The following is a 13799-nucleotide window of genomic DNA, read 5'->3' as shown; positions in this document are numbered from 1 at the left end:
TATAGCTAAAACAGGAATGGGCTATGACTTTGCTAGAGCATTATTTCCCACTTATGGGGTAATTGACCTTGAAAAGGCCTTTTGTAACCTCTCCCTCGTGATGGCTTCAACCTTCAATGCCACCCAGCAAGCTATCGAATATCAACAGAGCCAAATGGACGGTCTGGCAGCAGTCGTCCATCTAAGTCGAGGAGCTCTTGACATCCTGGCTGCTCAACAAGGGGGCACTTGTGCACTCTGGGAGAAGAATGTGGCTTCTATGTAAATGAGATCGGTCGCTTAAAACAAGAGCTAAAGGTCATGAAAGATACCATAAATCCTCAACAACATAGGTCACACTGCTGGCCTCCTAGACCACTTTGACCTGTTTGGTTGGTTACCCTCTGGGCTCGGAGCTATTTTGAGATCAGAGTTGCAGGCCTTACTAATGATTATTGCTCTGATTTGTTCAAACTTTGCCACCTTTAACCTGGTAATGATTTGCATTTCATGATGCTGTACGTCTGTCTCTGCTGCTAGAGTGATGGTTGCTCAGCGACTTGAGATGATTGATCAATCTTGCAACTCTGAGCAAAGAAAGGACTTGATTCTTTTCACAAAAATTGTGTGTAACACTAGTTTCCTGACTGCCTCCTTATTGCTCGGATGTGGCCACTTCAAATATTATTTATTGGTTTCTTATTACTGTTACTATGGTTGTTCTATAAACGTTATAAACAATGTTATTGTAGAAGGTCATAGAAAAGCACATGTACAATATTTGTGAAACAATTTGACTTAATTGAAAGTATATATCACCCATAAATATGCTTCCCCTGTCAGTGCATACTTCTATGATTATCAGTTATATTTGACTATTTACCCCAATGTGGATAACTGGGCAAGTCAATTAAAATAAAGCCCAGCTCCAAGGGACATGATGGACTTGGGGCAGGCAGCAATCACCCTGGCATCAAGGGACAATTTTCTGATCATCAATGCTTTCTATCAAAAGATTATTGATCAAGGGGCTGGCCCCGTGGCCGAGTGGTTAAGTTCGCGCGCTCCGCTGCAGGCGGCCCAGTGTTTCGTTGGTTCGAATCCTGGGCGCGGACATGGCACTGCTCATCAGACCACGCTGAGGCGGCGTCCCACATGCCACAACTAGAAGAACCCACAACGAAGAATATACAACTATGTACCGGGGGGCTTTGGGGAGAAAAAGGAAATAATAAAATCTTCAAAAAAAAAAAAAGATTATTGATCAAAAGAGTAAAATGATATAAGAAAATGGTATATATTGAGGTGTATGGGAAAACCATACTGCTTTAAACTTGATTTGGCCTAAATTTTATTTGAACCAAAGAAGCCACACTTACAGCCTGTTAAACATACACTGTACATCTGCTTTAATCATTATCCTAAAGTAAAGACTGTGTTCTCTGAAGATAAGAATTGATGCCTCCCTTCTCGTGAGGCCAATACTCTTTGAAGATAAGTCTCCCTTCTCGTGATACCAGAGTCTGTTGACCCACTATGTACATGCTAACCTGGAACAAAATATCTCTGTGAACGCTTGAAAGAATGTACTCATCATGTTGATGGATGTTTCTTTGTGCTGAAAACCGCTCTTGTCCAGAGCACTTTCTTCCCTTGCAAAGACTGCGACTCCTGGGCTATAGTCCTCAGTTTGACTCGAATAGAACTCTCTTCTTTTCTTTTGCAATAGAATGATTGTTGATTACTCACGGGGACAAGGCATTGCCATGGTCTTGAATGTCAAGGCCAAAAGAGGGACGCAGCAGACTCAGAAGCAGGAGGCTGGGTTCTCCTGTGGCTCGTCCACTTACCTCCAGCGTGACCTTGAGCAAAACCTGTGCCTCCTGTAAAATGTCCATAATAATAGCTCCTTTGTGGGAATAAAACATGTAATATTTATAAAAATATTCAAATGTGAAACAATGATGTCCTTAGGCCAATTTTTTCCTAAGGGCATGCATCTTTACTTTAATGAAAGGCACAGGAAAAGAGGGTTGGCTAGGGAGAGGGATGCTGTGCAAACAGCCTCTGGGGTGTGATTCTCCTTAGGAACAGAGAAACACCCCAACAACTGGGGAGAGGAAAGGGCCAGGGGAATTGATCCCATCACATCATCCTGCTCGCCCCAACCGGCCCACAGACACCAAGGAAGAAACAAAACGATGCAAAATTGCTCCATGATGTCAGAAAATTACGGAAGGGCTCTTTCCCGGCGGCTCCCTACTAACCACCAGCAGATGTGACACAGGGCAGATCAAACCCGACGGCGGAGCCCCCTTCTCAGGCCGGGTCCTGCAACCGCTAAACCTCTCCTCAGGTCCGGGGTCTCTTCCCAGGGTGGACGCATGTGCTCGGAGGCCGGTGGGGAGCGGTGTGGACGGTGGCGGGGGAGGGCTGTCTGGGCAGACTTGCTCCAGCAGCACTGAGTCCTGCAAACTGTAGGGGCCCCAGAAAAGATCTGGAAGTGGTTGAGCTGTAGAGCTCTCAGCAGAACTTCCCTCTCCAAGGCAGCAGGGTCTCAGAGCCGCCCTCTCCCCAGGGCAGGGTGCGGCTCCCCATCTGCTCTGCCTCTTCCTCAGGCGAGGGGGCTTCAGGGTGTGCCTTGTCCCCTGTGGGTGCGGCCAAGGGGCCAAGAGGCTGGGCACTGAGGGCTGAGAAGTAGGAGGTGGCCCGCACAGCTGTGGCTGCAGAAGGAGGAAGAACTTGACAGCCTGGTGAGCTGGTGATGAGAGGGGAGGGGAGGAACTGTGGTGGTTTTGTCGGGGTGCTGTTAAAAGATGCAAGATCCTTGAGGCAAAGGGACCGGCTCTGAATGAGAAGCAGTTGGGGAAAGGCAGCGGGAAACGAGGGCGGAGCACTGGGAGCGCCTGCTTTCTCTTCTCCAGGATCCTGTGTGAGACCAGCATCCGTGGCCTGACCTGGCCCAGTCGGGCCTGGCCTGCCTGCCTGCTGGACTTTCGGGGACTCCCACACCCCACCCTGCTGCCCAACTCTGGGGAAGCTACTCTAGCATGATGGGACCCTCCAGGGCCCCGGGCAGCTTGATCAACCCAACAACGTGGAACTGTGCATCCCACGGTCCCGGGGCCACAGTCCACAATCAGCTGGTCATGACTGTCCGTAACGTGTTCTCCTGCTTAGTCCTGGGCTCGCTGTGGTCTAGACGGAGAGGAAGAGGAAGCTGTGGGTCAGCAGATGGGTGGCAGTCTTGGCCAGAGGCCTAAGAGCCCTCACTGTCCTCTGGAGGACTCCCCAAGGCTTCCTATCCACAGAGCCACTGCTCCGTGCAGGCCCTGACCCCCATGACAGGTGCCTGGAGAGAGGACCCAGGATTGAAACCTGGTCTGACAGGGGTCTGCGGAGCTCAGCAGGAGCACCCACGGGGGTGGGCTCAGGAGGGAGCATCCACCTGGGGCTTGCTCCTGGCTCTCCCTGAAGAGACAGTCTTGGGGCTTCGTCAATGTCACAGTCATGGCTGGCCCTGTGGCCAAGTGGTTAAGATCATATGCTCCGCTTCAGCAGCCTGGGGTTCCCCAGTTTGGATCCTGGGTGCAGACCTACACACCACTCATCAAGCCATGCCGTGGCGACATCCCACATAGAAGAACTAGAATGATTTACAACTAGGATATACAATGATGTGCTGGGCTTTGGGGGGGAAGAAAAATAAAAGAAGATTGGCAACAGATGTTAGCTCAAGGCCAAGCTTCCTAATCAAAAAGTCTACCTTAAAAAAAAAACCCAAAAAACTATGCCTTTACCTTCATATCATATCTGTAATTGGTAGATTATATATTTTTTTTAAAATGTGACGGTCACAGGGATTGGGGTATCCACAGAGGGAGGGCTGTGGATGACTCCTCAAGTCGTCTCCTCAGAAGATGCCCGTGCCTTCTCAGGCCTCCCGCAGCCCTGTCCCCTGCCTGCGCCTGTACTTGATCATTCGCTCTGCGTGCCTTTGTTTTCATGGTAAGACTTCACGAAAGCAGGGACCACGGCAGCCGCCACAGCCCCAGGCTCACATGCCCAGCGCACTTGTCGGGGAAGGGAAACCAGGACTATGGATAGATACAGAGAAGCCAGGCCAGCAAGGCCCGCCTCGTCTTCCTGCCAAACTCCACCCCCTGGCGAAGAAAGGCATAGAACTTGCAATGGTGCCAGCGTGTTAAACCATCCGACCGAACACTTAAGGTTTGTGCGCTTCCCCTGAGTTACACAGCGACAAAAACTAGGCTCAAGCAGAGGCCGGCCATCTGCACGCCTGGAAGGGGAGGTCTTGGCAGCGTCAAAGCTGCTCGTCAATCAACGCCCCCTCCCCACTCCCCAAGGGTGCACAAAGATGGCAGCGTCTAAGGGAGCAGCCGCCTCCCAGCCCTGGCCTTCGCTGTCTCCTGAATCACAGGTCATACCCTGGCATCTTTCCAGGGAGCGGGCTGGGGTGGGAGGCGGGGGAGGGGAGCCAGCCACAGGAGGACCCCTGACTGTGACAGTGGGGACAGCACAGTACACCATGGGGGAAGGTCCGGTCTTTGTGTCCTTGTCCTGAGCTGCATCCTAGCCGCATGCACGTCCTCTCTCCGTCACTTTCTCCTTCTGGGAAGTGAGAATGCCACCGCTCACCCCGCCCACTTCCCGGAAAGCTTCCCACGAGACCAGAGATGTGAATTTGTTTATATATCACTCAAGCTGTTGTTTACGGAACTCCAACCATGTGTGTGTGTCAGTCTCTGCTCCTCAGAACTCAGAGAGATGTCCGTATTAAACCCCAGACTTCTGTCCACTGTACCATGACTCACGAGGTGGGTGACCACACTGGGCAGGGAGGGAGTGGCTTTGAGAAGGCAGTGGAAGTCGCCCGAACGGCTGACCCAGGAGCATAATGAGAAAGAGGATGTTGGGCAATTTGGGCCTTGAGAACCCAAACTGACAAACTTGCCAGGGAGTCCCCGCTTACCCTGGCCTCCCCATCACCACCGCCACCTCCTCCTTCAACACCCAAGGGACTGCCCCAGGCTGGACAAACGCACAGCAGTCCTGTTGGCTCTTGGCCCTGTGCTGACAAAGGGTAGGGGCTGGATGAACGAGCACGCAGTCGGTTCTAAAACTGCTAAGAGTGGGCACATTTGGCCCTGAGCTTGAATATGTGAGTTTCTGACACTCTGGGGATGACCCCACCTCCCAAGCCCTCAGGAAGGCCAGAAGCTGCCTCACACACACACACACCCATCTTGATCCTGCTGCTCATGTGTCTCAGCACCACAGCAGCCTGCCCACAGACGTTCCCAGAAGCCGGTTGAATGTGTGTGTTTCAGGCAAGCCAAGGGTCCGAAGGACCTTGTAACTGGTGAGTGCCAACTAGAGATGGGCTGTGTCTCCATCCCTGTTCCAAGGCAGCAGGTGAGGATTATAGGTGCTACCTGTCAATGAAAGTGGAGCCAGGGCTGGTCTGGTGGCCCAGTGGTTAAGTTCGCACGTTCTGTTTTGGCGGCCCAGGGTTCGCCAGTTCAGATCCCAGGTGCAGACATGGCACTGCTTGTCAAGCCATGCTGTGGTAGGCGTCCCACATATAAAGTAGAGGAAGATGGGCACGGAGGTTAGCTCAGGGCTAGTCTTCCTTAGCAAAAAGAGGAGGATTGGCAGCGAATGTTAGCTCAGGGCTAGTCTTCCTCAAAAAAAAGAAGAAAGAAAGAAAGTGGAACCAAATGTGTGTCCTTGGCTTGCCGGGAGCCTCACGTGCTCTCTTCGTTTCTTTCTGGTTCCCTGGGCCTTGCTGAGATCCAGAGAGGTGGGCCCGCTTCCATTTTCCAAGTCTCAGTATATCACGAAATAAGAGATTCTAAGAGAGGATGAATGAAAATCAGAGCATTTAACAAGTCAAAGCCTTTAACATGCAACACACACATATAGGGCAACAAAACTGGACTATTTTTCAGACAATTACAAGATTTACAAAATTGTTAATTCATAGCGCAGGCTGGTAAGGAGACCCGAGGTAGAGTTATGGGAAGGGTGCCTTCCCTCCTTCCCAGCAGGGGAAATCTCATAAACTCTTGGACTTTAAGGACAAATTCACTTAGAAACGATGTCAATACCAAGTTTGAGGAAATGTTCTAAAATTGGGTTCTGGGGGCCGGCCAGGTGGCATGTTCACACGTTCCACTACAGTAGCCAGGGGTTTGCCAGTTCAGATCCCAGGCGCGGACCTAGCACTGCTCATCACGCCATGCTGTGGTAGGCGTCCCACATATAAAGTAGAGGAAGATGGGCATGGATGTTAGCTCAAGGCCAGTCTTCCTCAGCAAAAAGAGGAGGATTGGCAGCAGATGTTAGCTCAGGGCTAATCTTCCTCAAAAAAAAAAAAAGAATTGGGTTATGGTATTGGTTACTCAACCCCGTAAATTTACTAAAGCTTATTGAATTAAGCATTTATTTATTTATTTTAAATATAGTTCATTTAAAATGAGTAAATTTTAAACCAGAATTGTCCGGCCACGAGCAGCCCCTATCGCCATCTGTTGGTGATTGCTAGAACTGCCTGCTTTCTTGGGCAGATCACTGTTCCCATCTTCCCAAGTCGGGAAGTGGAGAGATTTATGTGTGCAATCCAGGTGTGTGACAGTGATCCTTCCAGTACACCAGGAACAAGGAGGAAGGCTCCAGGCCCTTGGAAAGAGGATCTGGGGGCTTCAGAGAAGCAGGATGGCTAACCTGTTGTGGAGGAGAAGGTGAAAGGAGATCGGGCAGAGGTCACAGGGGAAGAAACAGGACAGGGTCCAGCCCATAGACCAGGCCACCCAGGAGGGATGAAGGATGCCAGGGCTCAGCCTCCGGGCTCTCTTGAGTTCCTGGTTTGTTGCCAAGGAGAGCCAGGGGTACTCAGATGCCCAATCAGACCCCCAGCTCTGAGGCTGACCCGGGACTGTCCAGCTGCCCCATCACGGTGAGCAGGATGTTACTCCACTTCCCGCCACGGCTGAACTGTTCTAGAAGGGGCGCAGGGCAGAGGCTGCAAGTGGAGGGGGCGGGGACAGCAGCCTCACCTCCGGGCCTAGGAAGTCAGAGACGGGGAAGCGGGTCTCGCGTCTCCTTGCCCTCCTCTCTGGGTAAGGTTCTCCACCACAAGGTTCTGGGTTTGAGGCCGCACCACCCCAAGACAACCAGCTGACAAGAACCCCTGCCCGAACATGGGGGAGGAGGACCCAGGGATGAGACCTTAAACGCTGCTGAGGTTTTCAGCTCTAGAGAATAGGAGGCTCGACTTTTGTCAGGGGCAGCTCCAGGGGTCAGAGTGTGTGCGGCGGGGGGGGGGGGGTAGAAGAAAGAGCACAGCGCTGTGGGGCCCGGTGGGGGGGAGCAGAAAGGGGCACAATCCTGATACGGCTTCCCAATCCCGCTGACCACACTTGCTTACACAGAAGCTGGCAGGGGCTCAACCCTGGATGCTTATGAGAACCTCTTGCAGAGTTTTTTCAATGCCTGAGCCACCTCCCCAACCTCCCTCCCCCTTTTCCCTACCCAACTGTTCGCTGAGGTGCTGACTCAGTTGGGCTGGGTGGAGCCCTGGCATGGCACCCCTGCCCTGAGGAAGGGGGAGATGCAGGATGCTGCAGGGGAGAAAAGAGGTTCCAGACAGACACTGGACACACCCAGGAGCGATGGAGGAAGTGCAGAAATCAACCGGGGACTTGATTTCTGGGAGCCACACTCTACCCCGGACCCCCAAAATTCTCCCCAGAGAAGGAGGGGCTTCTCACAGGAGGACTCCATGTGACAGCAAGGCCTGTGGCTGTGGGACCTGGTGTCCTGGCCCCAACTCTTCCACAGGATCAGATTCATAAAGTTGGATCAAAATGAATGAATGGATAAACGATTGAATGGATGAATGGATGCTGGGAGTGGTAAGAGCATGGACTCTGGTTCTGACTGCCTGGATCTGAATCCCCGCCCTGCTGCGGACAAGCGCTGTGACCTTGGCTGAGCTATTAACCTCCCAGAGCCTCAGCTTCTCCGCCTGTAAAATGGGGATAATAATTACACAACTCCCTCATGTCCACACTCCATAAAGGTTTGGGTTGTTGTATCCGCACGGCCTTTATCACACCTGCCATGGTCACCGCTGTGTTCACGGCAGCTTGTGCCTCTTCCCAAATGTCTAACAATTTGGGAAGCCAACAGAACAGCATTCCTGGTCCTCACTCCTCTTCCTGTCAGCTAGGACTTCTCCTTTCAAAGGCCCAGCCTGCCCCTCCCCACCAGACTTTGTTCAGGGAGCCCTGTGCCTTCCCCAGGGCCATGTGACCTCACACGTGGATGGGTTGCCCAGAACCAGGGGACCAGGACTGGTTATTCCGGGTTGACTGTTCCAGCCAAGATCTGAGATGCTGCCCTACTCTCAGACTCCACCAGGGGGCACTCTACGCCCAGACATCGTTTATTTGTTTACTTGACAAATATTTAATGGCTAACCTACCTTGTGCCAAGTCGCGGGCCCAAAGATGGGGACGTGAAGATAAAAATACAACAATTCTCCTTTCCAGGAGTTCGTGGCTTAGCGGGAAACATGAAAACAATGACAGGAAAACAAAAGATCACTGAAAAGGTGGACGTGGTCCTCAGGTCAAGACAGAAGTCACAGTGGCTTGGGTGAGGGGGCCGTCCCTGCTATCAGACACAGGAAATGGCACAGACAAGTGGCTGGGGGGGTCTTGGACCTCAGCCCTGGGCCCCCATCTCAGTCCCACTTGACCTCCGTCCTTGAGGAATTCTGGGAGGAGGATGCACAGAGCCCTTGAAAATTCCAAAAGGACATCTGGCCTGACCCCAAATGGAGCCTCAGCCATTGAGAGGTGTTGGGGGACCAGCCTGAGGTTGACTCTTCCCTCTTCTGCCCCACATACCCTGCCCCCACCGCAGTGCCCAGAGAGGTCAGGAGGTGATTGTTTGAAAGCTTCCCCTGTTCGCCAGTCATCCAGCTCCTCCAACTCTCCCGAGCAGCCTCTACAGGACCGTGAGGTCAGCGGTGGGCACGGTGTGCAACCCACCTAGGTCTCCAGCTAGGGTCCCAAGCTTGGCTGATGTCACAGACACCTGGGGTGCCGGGCCCTCCTCCTGCATCAGCTTCTCCGGGGCTGGGACTGGAAGTCTGTCATTTTAACAAGCGCCCCAAGATGATGCCCGCAATCAAACAAGTTTGGGAAACTACCGTGCAGGATCTGTGGAATGCCTGCCGCTCTACCTGTGCTCAGAGGTGACGACAGGACAGGACAGGATAGGACCGTGCCTTGCGCATGGTAGCCAACTCAACAGATATTTGCGGAAGGAAATGAGCTGGCGGGAGTGGGCTTCAAGGGCTCTTGGTACCTGCACAGGGGTATGGAGATCGGCAGCTGCGCAACGTCCCCCAGACAGTCTCTGGATTCTTCTGGGTTTCCAGAGGTTGGAGACATTAGGGTGGGTGTCCCATCTAGAAGGAGGGCCCTGGAGTCCTAGCGAAGACTTTAATGCTGCACTCACTGTGCCCCTAGACCCCTGAGCATCTGAAATATTTGTTGAAGCATGTATGAGCCACGGAAAGGTAACTAATGGTTGTAGCAATCCAGATTCTTCCGAAGTTGTCTAAGCATTAGTCTAAGCATTAGTCTAAGAATAGACTAATGGGGACAGAGTAAGGTGGCTCCTACTACCTCTTTGTCATGGGTGAGGTTGTACACCGTACAGCTTGGGTATGCGTCCTGCCCTGGGAGGACTGGGTCCAGGCCCGTGCCCTGGCAGACTGGATGGGGGAGGGGAGGAAGGGGCTGGGAGATGGGAGACCCCCGTGAGGGGGAAGTCAGTCCAGGGAGAGGGAGGGAAGGTGAAGGGTGAAGAGGTCATGGCCAGAGGAAAGGATGTCAGGATTTGAAACATGAAAGTAGAGGGAGTTCATAAAGAAATTCATGACTGTCAGGAAGATAAAACCCAGAACTTCCAAGGTGAGGTCAAACTAAAGTGAGATCTTCCCAGAAGCCCCTGAGTGCCCCTTCTCTGCCGGCCCCAGCTGGCCCTTCCACCGTCGAGTCCAAGGGCAGCCAGAAAACCTTCCCCTGGTTGTTGTTGGGACAGCCAAGGCAGGAGGCGCATTTTAAAAGGCCCTTGCAACCGGGAATGAGGGGTGGGGAGCGGGGAATGACACCTCCTTTCTGCCCCCACAAGGCTGAACTTCATTTATAATCACCACAAGCCAGAAACTGGTCGAGAGGACTGGGTGTCCCTCACGCCCAACAGCTGGAACACAACTGCATTCAGGGGTTACCTGCGGGCTCCTGCCCTCCCGCCTCCTTCAAGATGCGAGTCTTCAACCGCTTGCCCTGGTGGCCTTGGGCTCAGAGCTGGCTGGTGCTGCCCACTCCTGGAGGTGACCAACACTTTCGGTGGTGCCTCTGAGACCCAAGGTGGGGAGATGCCCAAGGCTTTACGGCTTTCCCAAGGTGGGACTGTGGCCCCGCTGACATCTGATCACAGCTCTCTCCCTTGCCTGAGATGCTGAGTGGGCAGTGTCTTCCCCATTCTTTTATTAAAACATGAAAGACGAGAAAGCGCGCTTTCTAAACAGAGGGACTTCTCTCTACGTGTCTGCTCGCTGCTGGCCCTCCCTTGACCCAGATCTGAGGCCCGTATCAGGAAAGGGCCACGCAGACCTCACTGTTCTTGGCTTATGGACAACAGGTCATTGTCTGTTAGCACCATCTGCTTTCAGGGAGTCGGAGGAAAAGACTCTCAGCACAGTGTGGGGGAGTCTCAGCCCCCGCGTGGGGGTATCCTGTCAAAGGACATATGCAGGCGGGTACTTGAAACATAACAGCCTCATCTGCAAGACTGCACTCCCGAAGGAGGTGCCCTGGGGCCCCTTCCTGGGCGCTGCCCCAGTCCTCGAGCCACCCCGGGGACTGCCTTCACTGACGGGGCCAATTGCATCCCCTTGTCCCCTCGACCCCTTCAAGCTCGTCCAAGACTAGCCAGGTGTTACGGCTGAATTGTGTCCCTCCAAATTCATATGGCGAAGTCCTATGACCTCAGATTTGGAGAGAGGGTCTTTAGAGGGGTGATCAAGGTAAAATGAGGTCACTAGGGTGATCCCTAATCCAGTATGACTGGTGTCTTCATAAAAAGGGGAAGTCTGGACACGGAGACAAGCAGAGAGGGAAGACGACGTGAAGAGACACAGGAAGAAGCCAGCCATCTGCACGCCAAGGAGCGAGGCCTCAAACAGGTCCTTCCTTCATGGCCTCAGAAGGAACCAACCCTGCCGACATCTTGATTTCGGACTTCCAGCCTCCAGAACTGTGAGACAGTAAATTTCTGTTGTTTAAGTCACTTGGTCTGTGTCACTTTGTCAGACAGATCCTAGCAAACCAATACATCAGCTTCCCTACACACTAGTCCCCGTGGAGAACGGACCTTCTAATGCCTCAGAAACGCCCCTCTTGACTTGCATGACTATGACCGAGAGAGACTGTCTCAACTCAGTCCATGCTGTTCCTTTCGGCTCCGCTTTCCAATCTGGGACACGCCTCTCCCAGGTTAGCCCTCACCCCCAGCACAGGTGCATTGACACATGCACACATATGGGCTGGCTTTGTCCTTGCAGCCCAAGAGTCTAACTGCACCTTATTGATATGGGAAAGTAGCTGTCTGTAGAATTCGTGCAAAGAGTAGTCAGTTCCTCCAGAGACGTCAGACACGTAGCTGAAGTGACACGGGAAGGTGGAGTTCACGGATGAGAGGAGGTAGGAGAATTGTGCGCCAGGCAGACTCGGGGGCCAGGAGAGAGTTCAGTGTGGGAACTGATGTCACTGAGAACAATGGCAGAGAGCAGCCTTTAATAAATATTGATGAAGAACTGTTGAATGAATGAATCAATGAGCCAAGTGTTATTGTCATGTCTGTGTTGTCTGCCCTGCGGGACATGGCATGTTTTATAAGCATGAGCTACATGCAGAGACACCGCAAATGGCATCAGCACGCCGATCTGTTCCATGAATGCAGATCTAAGTCAGTCTTCTCAGAATTGCAATTATCCAGCAAGCTTGTGGCGGAGGGGTGGCCGTGGGGTCCCTTGCACCTACCTGCCAGGAACACACACTGCCTTCCCCAGGCCCCCCCATCCTCCTCAAAACTCCTCCCAAGGGGAGAATGCTCTGGAAAAATGAGGCAGGATGAAAGTGGGCCTGCCTTTCTTGGAGGGAGGATGAGGATGGAGAGGGGTGACTGAGGACCTGCTGTGGGCCTGGCCTTCGCGACGGCCGTGCAGTGACAACACAGGCTGATGGGGGCGCTGTACAGGTCAGCTCACTTTGGAGCTCCTTTTCTTTCTTTCGATCAGTTTTTTTTAATAAGTAATTTATTTTCATGGAGAAGGAAAGAATGAGAGGAGGGAAGGAAGGAAGGAAGCCGGGAGGGAAGGAGAAAGAAAACAGTAAAAAGTCTTCCTGTCCCTCGAAGGCCTGGTCCCAGGGACCCACCCCCTGCCCTTTAACCTGGTTTTGGTGCCCTTTGACTCAGTATGCAAATCCAGGTAAATATGAATATCGAATATCGAATAGCGAAGGGAGGACTATTAAAGCCTTCCTCCACAAGACTGAGATTGGATCTTTTTGAAAAGTCTGCTTTGTGTGTGTGTGTGTGTGTGTGTTGTGTTGGGGGAGGTGCCCCATTTTGCCTCCCCTGTGGAGCGAGCAGAGGCTGAGTCCTGCCACGTCTGGTAGCCCCAAGGAGCGGGGGCCACAGCTGAGCTGCTTCTGAGCAGGACCCTCAGTCCTGACAGCCCCTGGGATCAGCTGGCGGCCTCTGCCCGCCAGGCATCCTCCTCCAGCTTCTCTCCATGAACGCGAGGCTGCCTGAGCCACACATCGTGGGAGTCTCTTTCTGGTGCCCCAGCTACTCTGACTGCTGGTGACAGAAAAACCTCGGAGTGTCCTGCATCCCCTGTCCCAGGGCCCCGCTCAGCACCCACATCAGGGCAGGAGCTGAGAAGGTGTTTGCACAGTGAGAGGAGCTGGCCGGTCACATGCAGCCCAAATGTTGTCAGACTAAGGGTCACAGTCCCCAAACTGGCCTGAGACATCTGTGAACCAGTGGAGAAGGGGGACCCAGGAATACCAATGTGGAGTCCCGGGCTGGCAGGGACCTCTGGCTCCCACCCCACTGCCCTGTGTGCAGCTGGCTCATGGCCCATGGTAATACCCCAGAGGAGTGGTTCTCAACCCAGGGGAGTTCATCCCCAGGGGACATTGGGCAACATCTGGAGACGTTTTTGGTTGTCACAACTAGGGGGTTGGTGATGCTACTGGCATCTGGTGAGCGGAAGCCAGGGACGCTGCTCAGCTCCTCGAGCCCACCCCGGAAAGGACCCAGTGCGAAGCTGAGAAACCCTGCTGGAGAGGCAGACCCAGGGCAGCGGGGGCTCCCTGTGCCCAGCCGCATTACACCCACCCGGCCAAACATAGCGAGCTAATGAGCGCAGCGGGCCTCCGGGCAGGGATTTCTCCTTTTGTTAACAGGGACCTGCTTCTCCGGCCCTGCTTTGTGCTGGGCCCCGAGATACAGGGATGAATGGTGTATGAATCAGCCGGGTCCGGGGCTCGCAGCTTGGGAGGGGGCAGAAAAAGGGTCATAAATGACAGCAATCCCTGGAGGGGAGGCCGAGTGGAAGGACCTGGTCTTGGCCGGCCCAGAAAGTGGGAAGGGGACACTGCGACCGGCCGCCCCGAAGCAGGATAGGGGAGCGCGGGCGGGCGGCCTCC

Source organism: Equus asinus, chromosome 13 (genome assembly GCF_041296235.1).
Source record: "Equus asinus isolate D_3611 breed Donkey chromosome 13, EquAss-T2T_v2, whole genome shotgun sequence".
NCBI classification, from domain to species: Eukaryota; Metazoa; Chordata; class Mammalia; order Perissodactyla; family Equidae; genus Equus; species Equus asinus.
Note: the sequence above shows the minus strand (reverse complement) of the source record.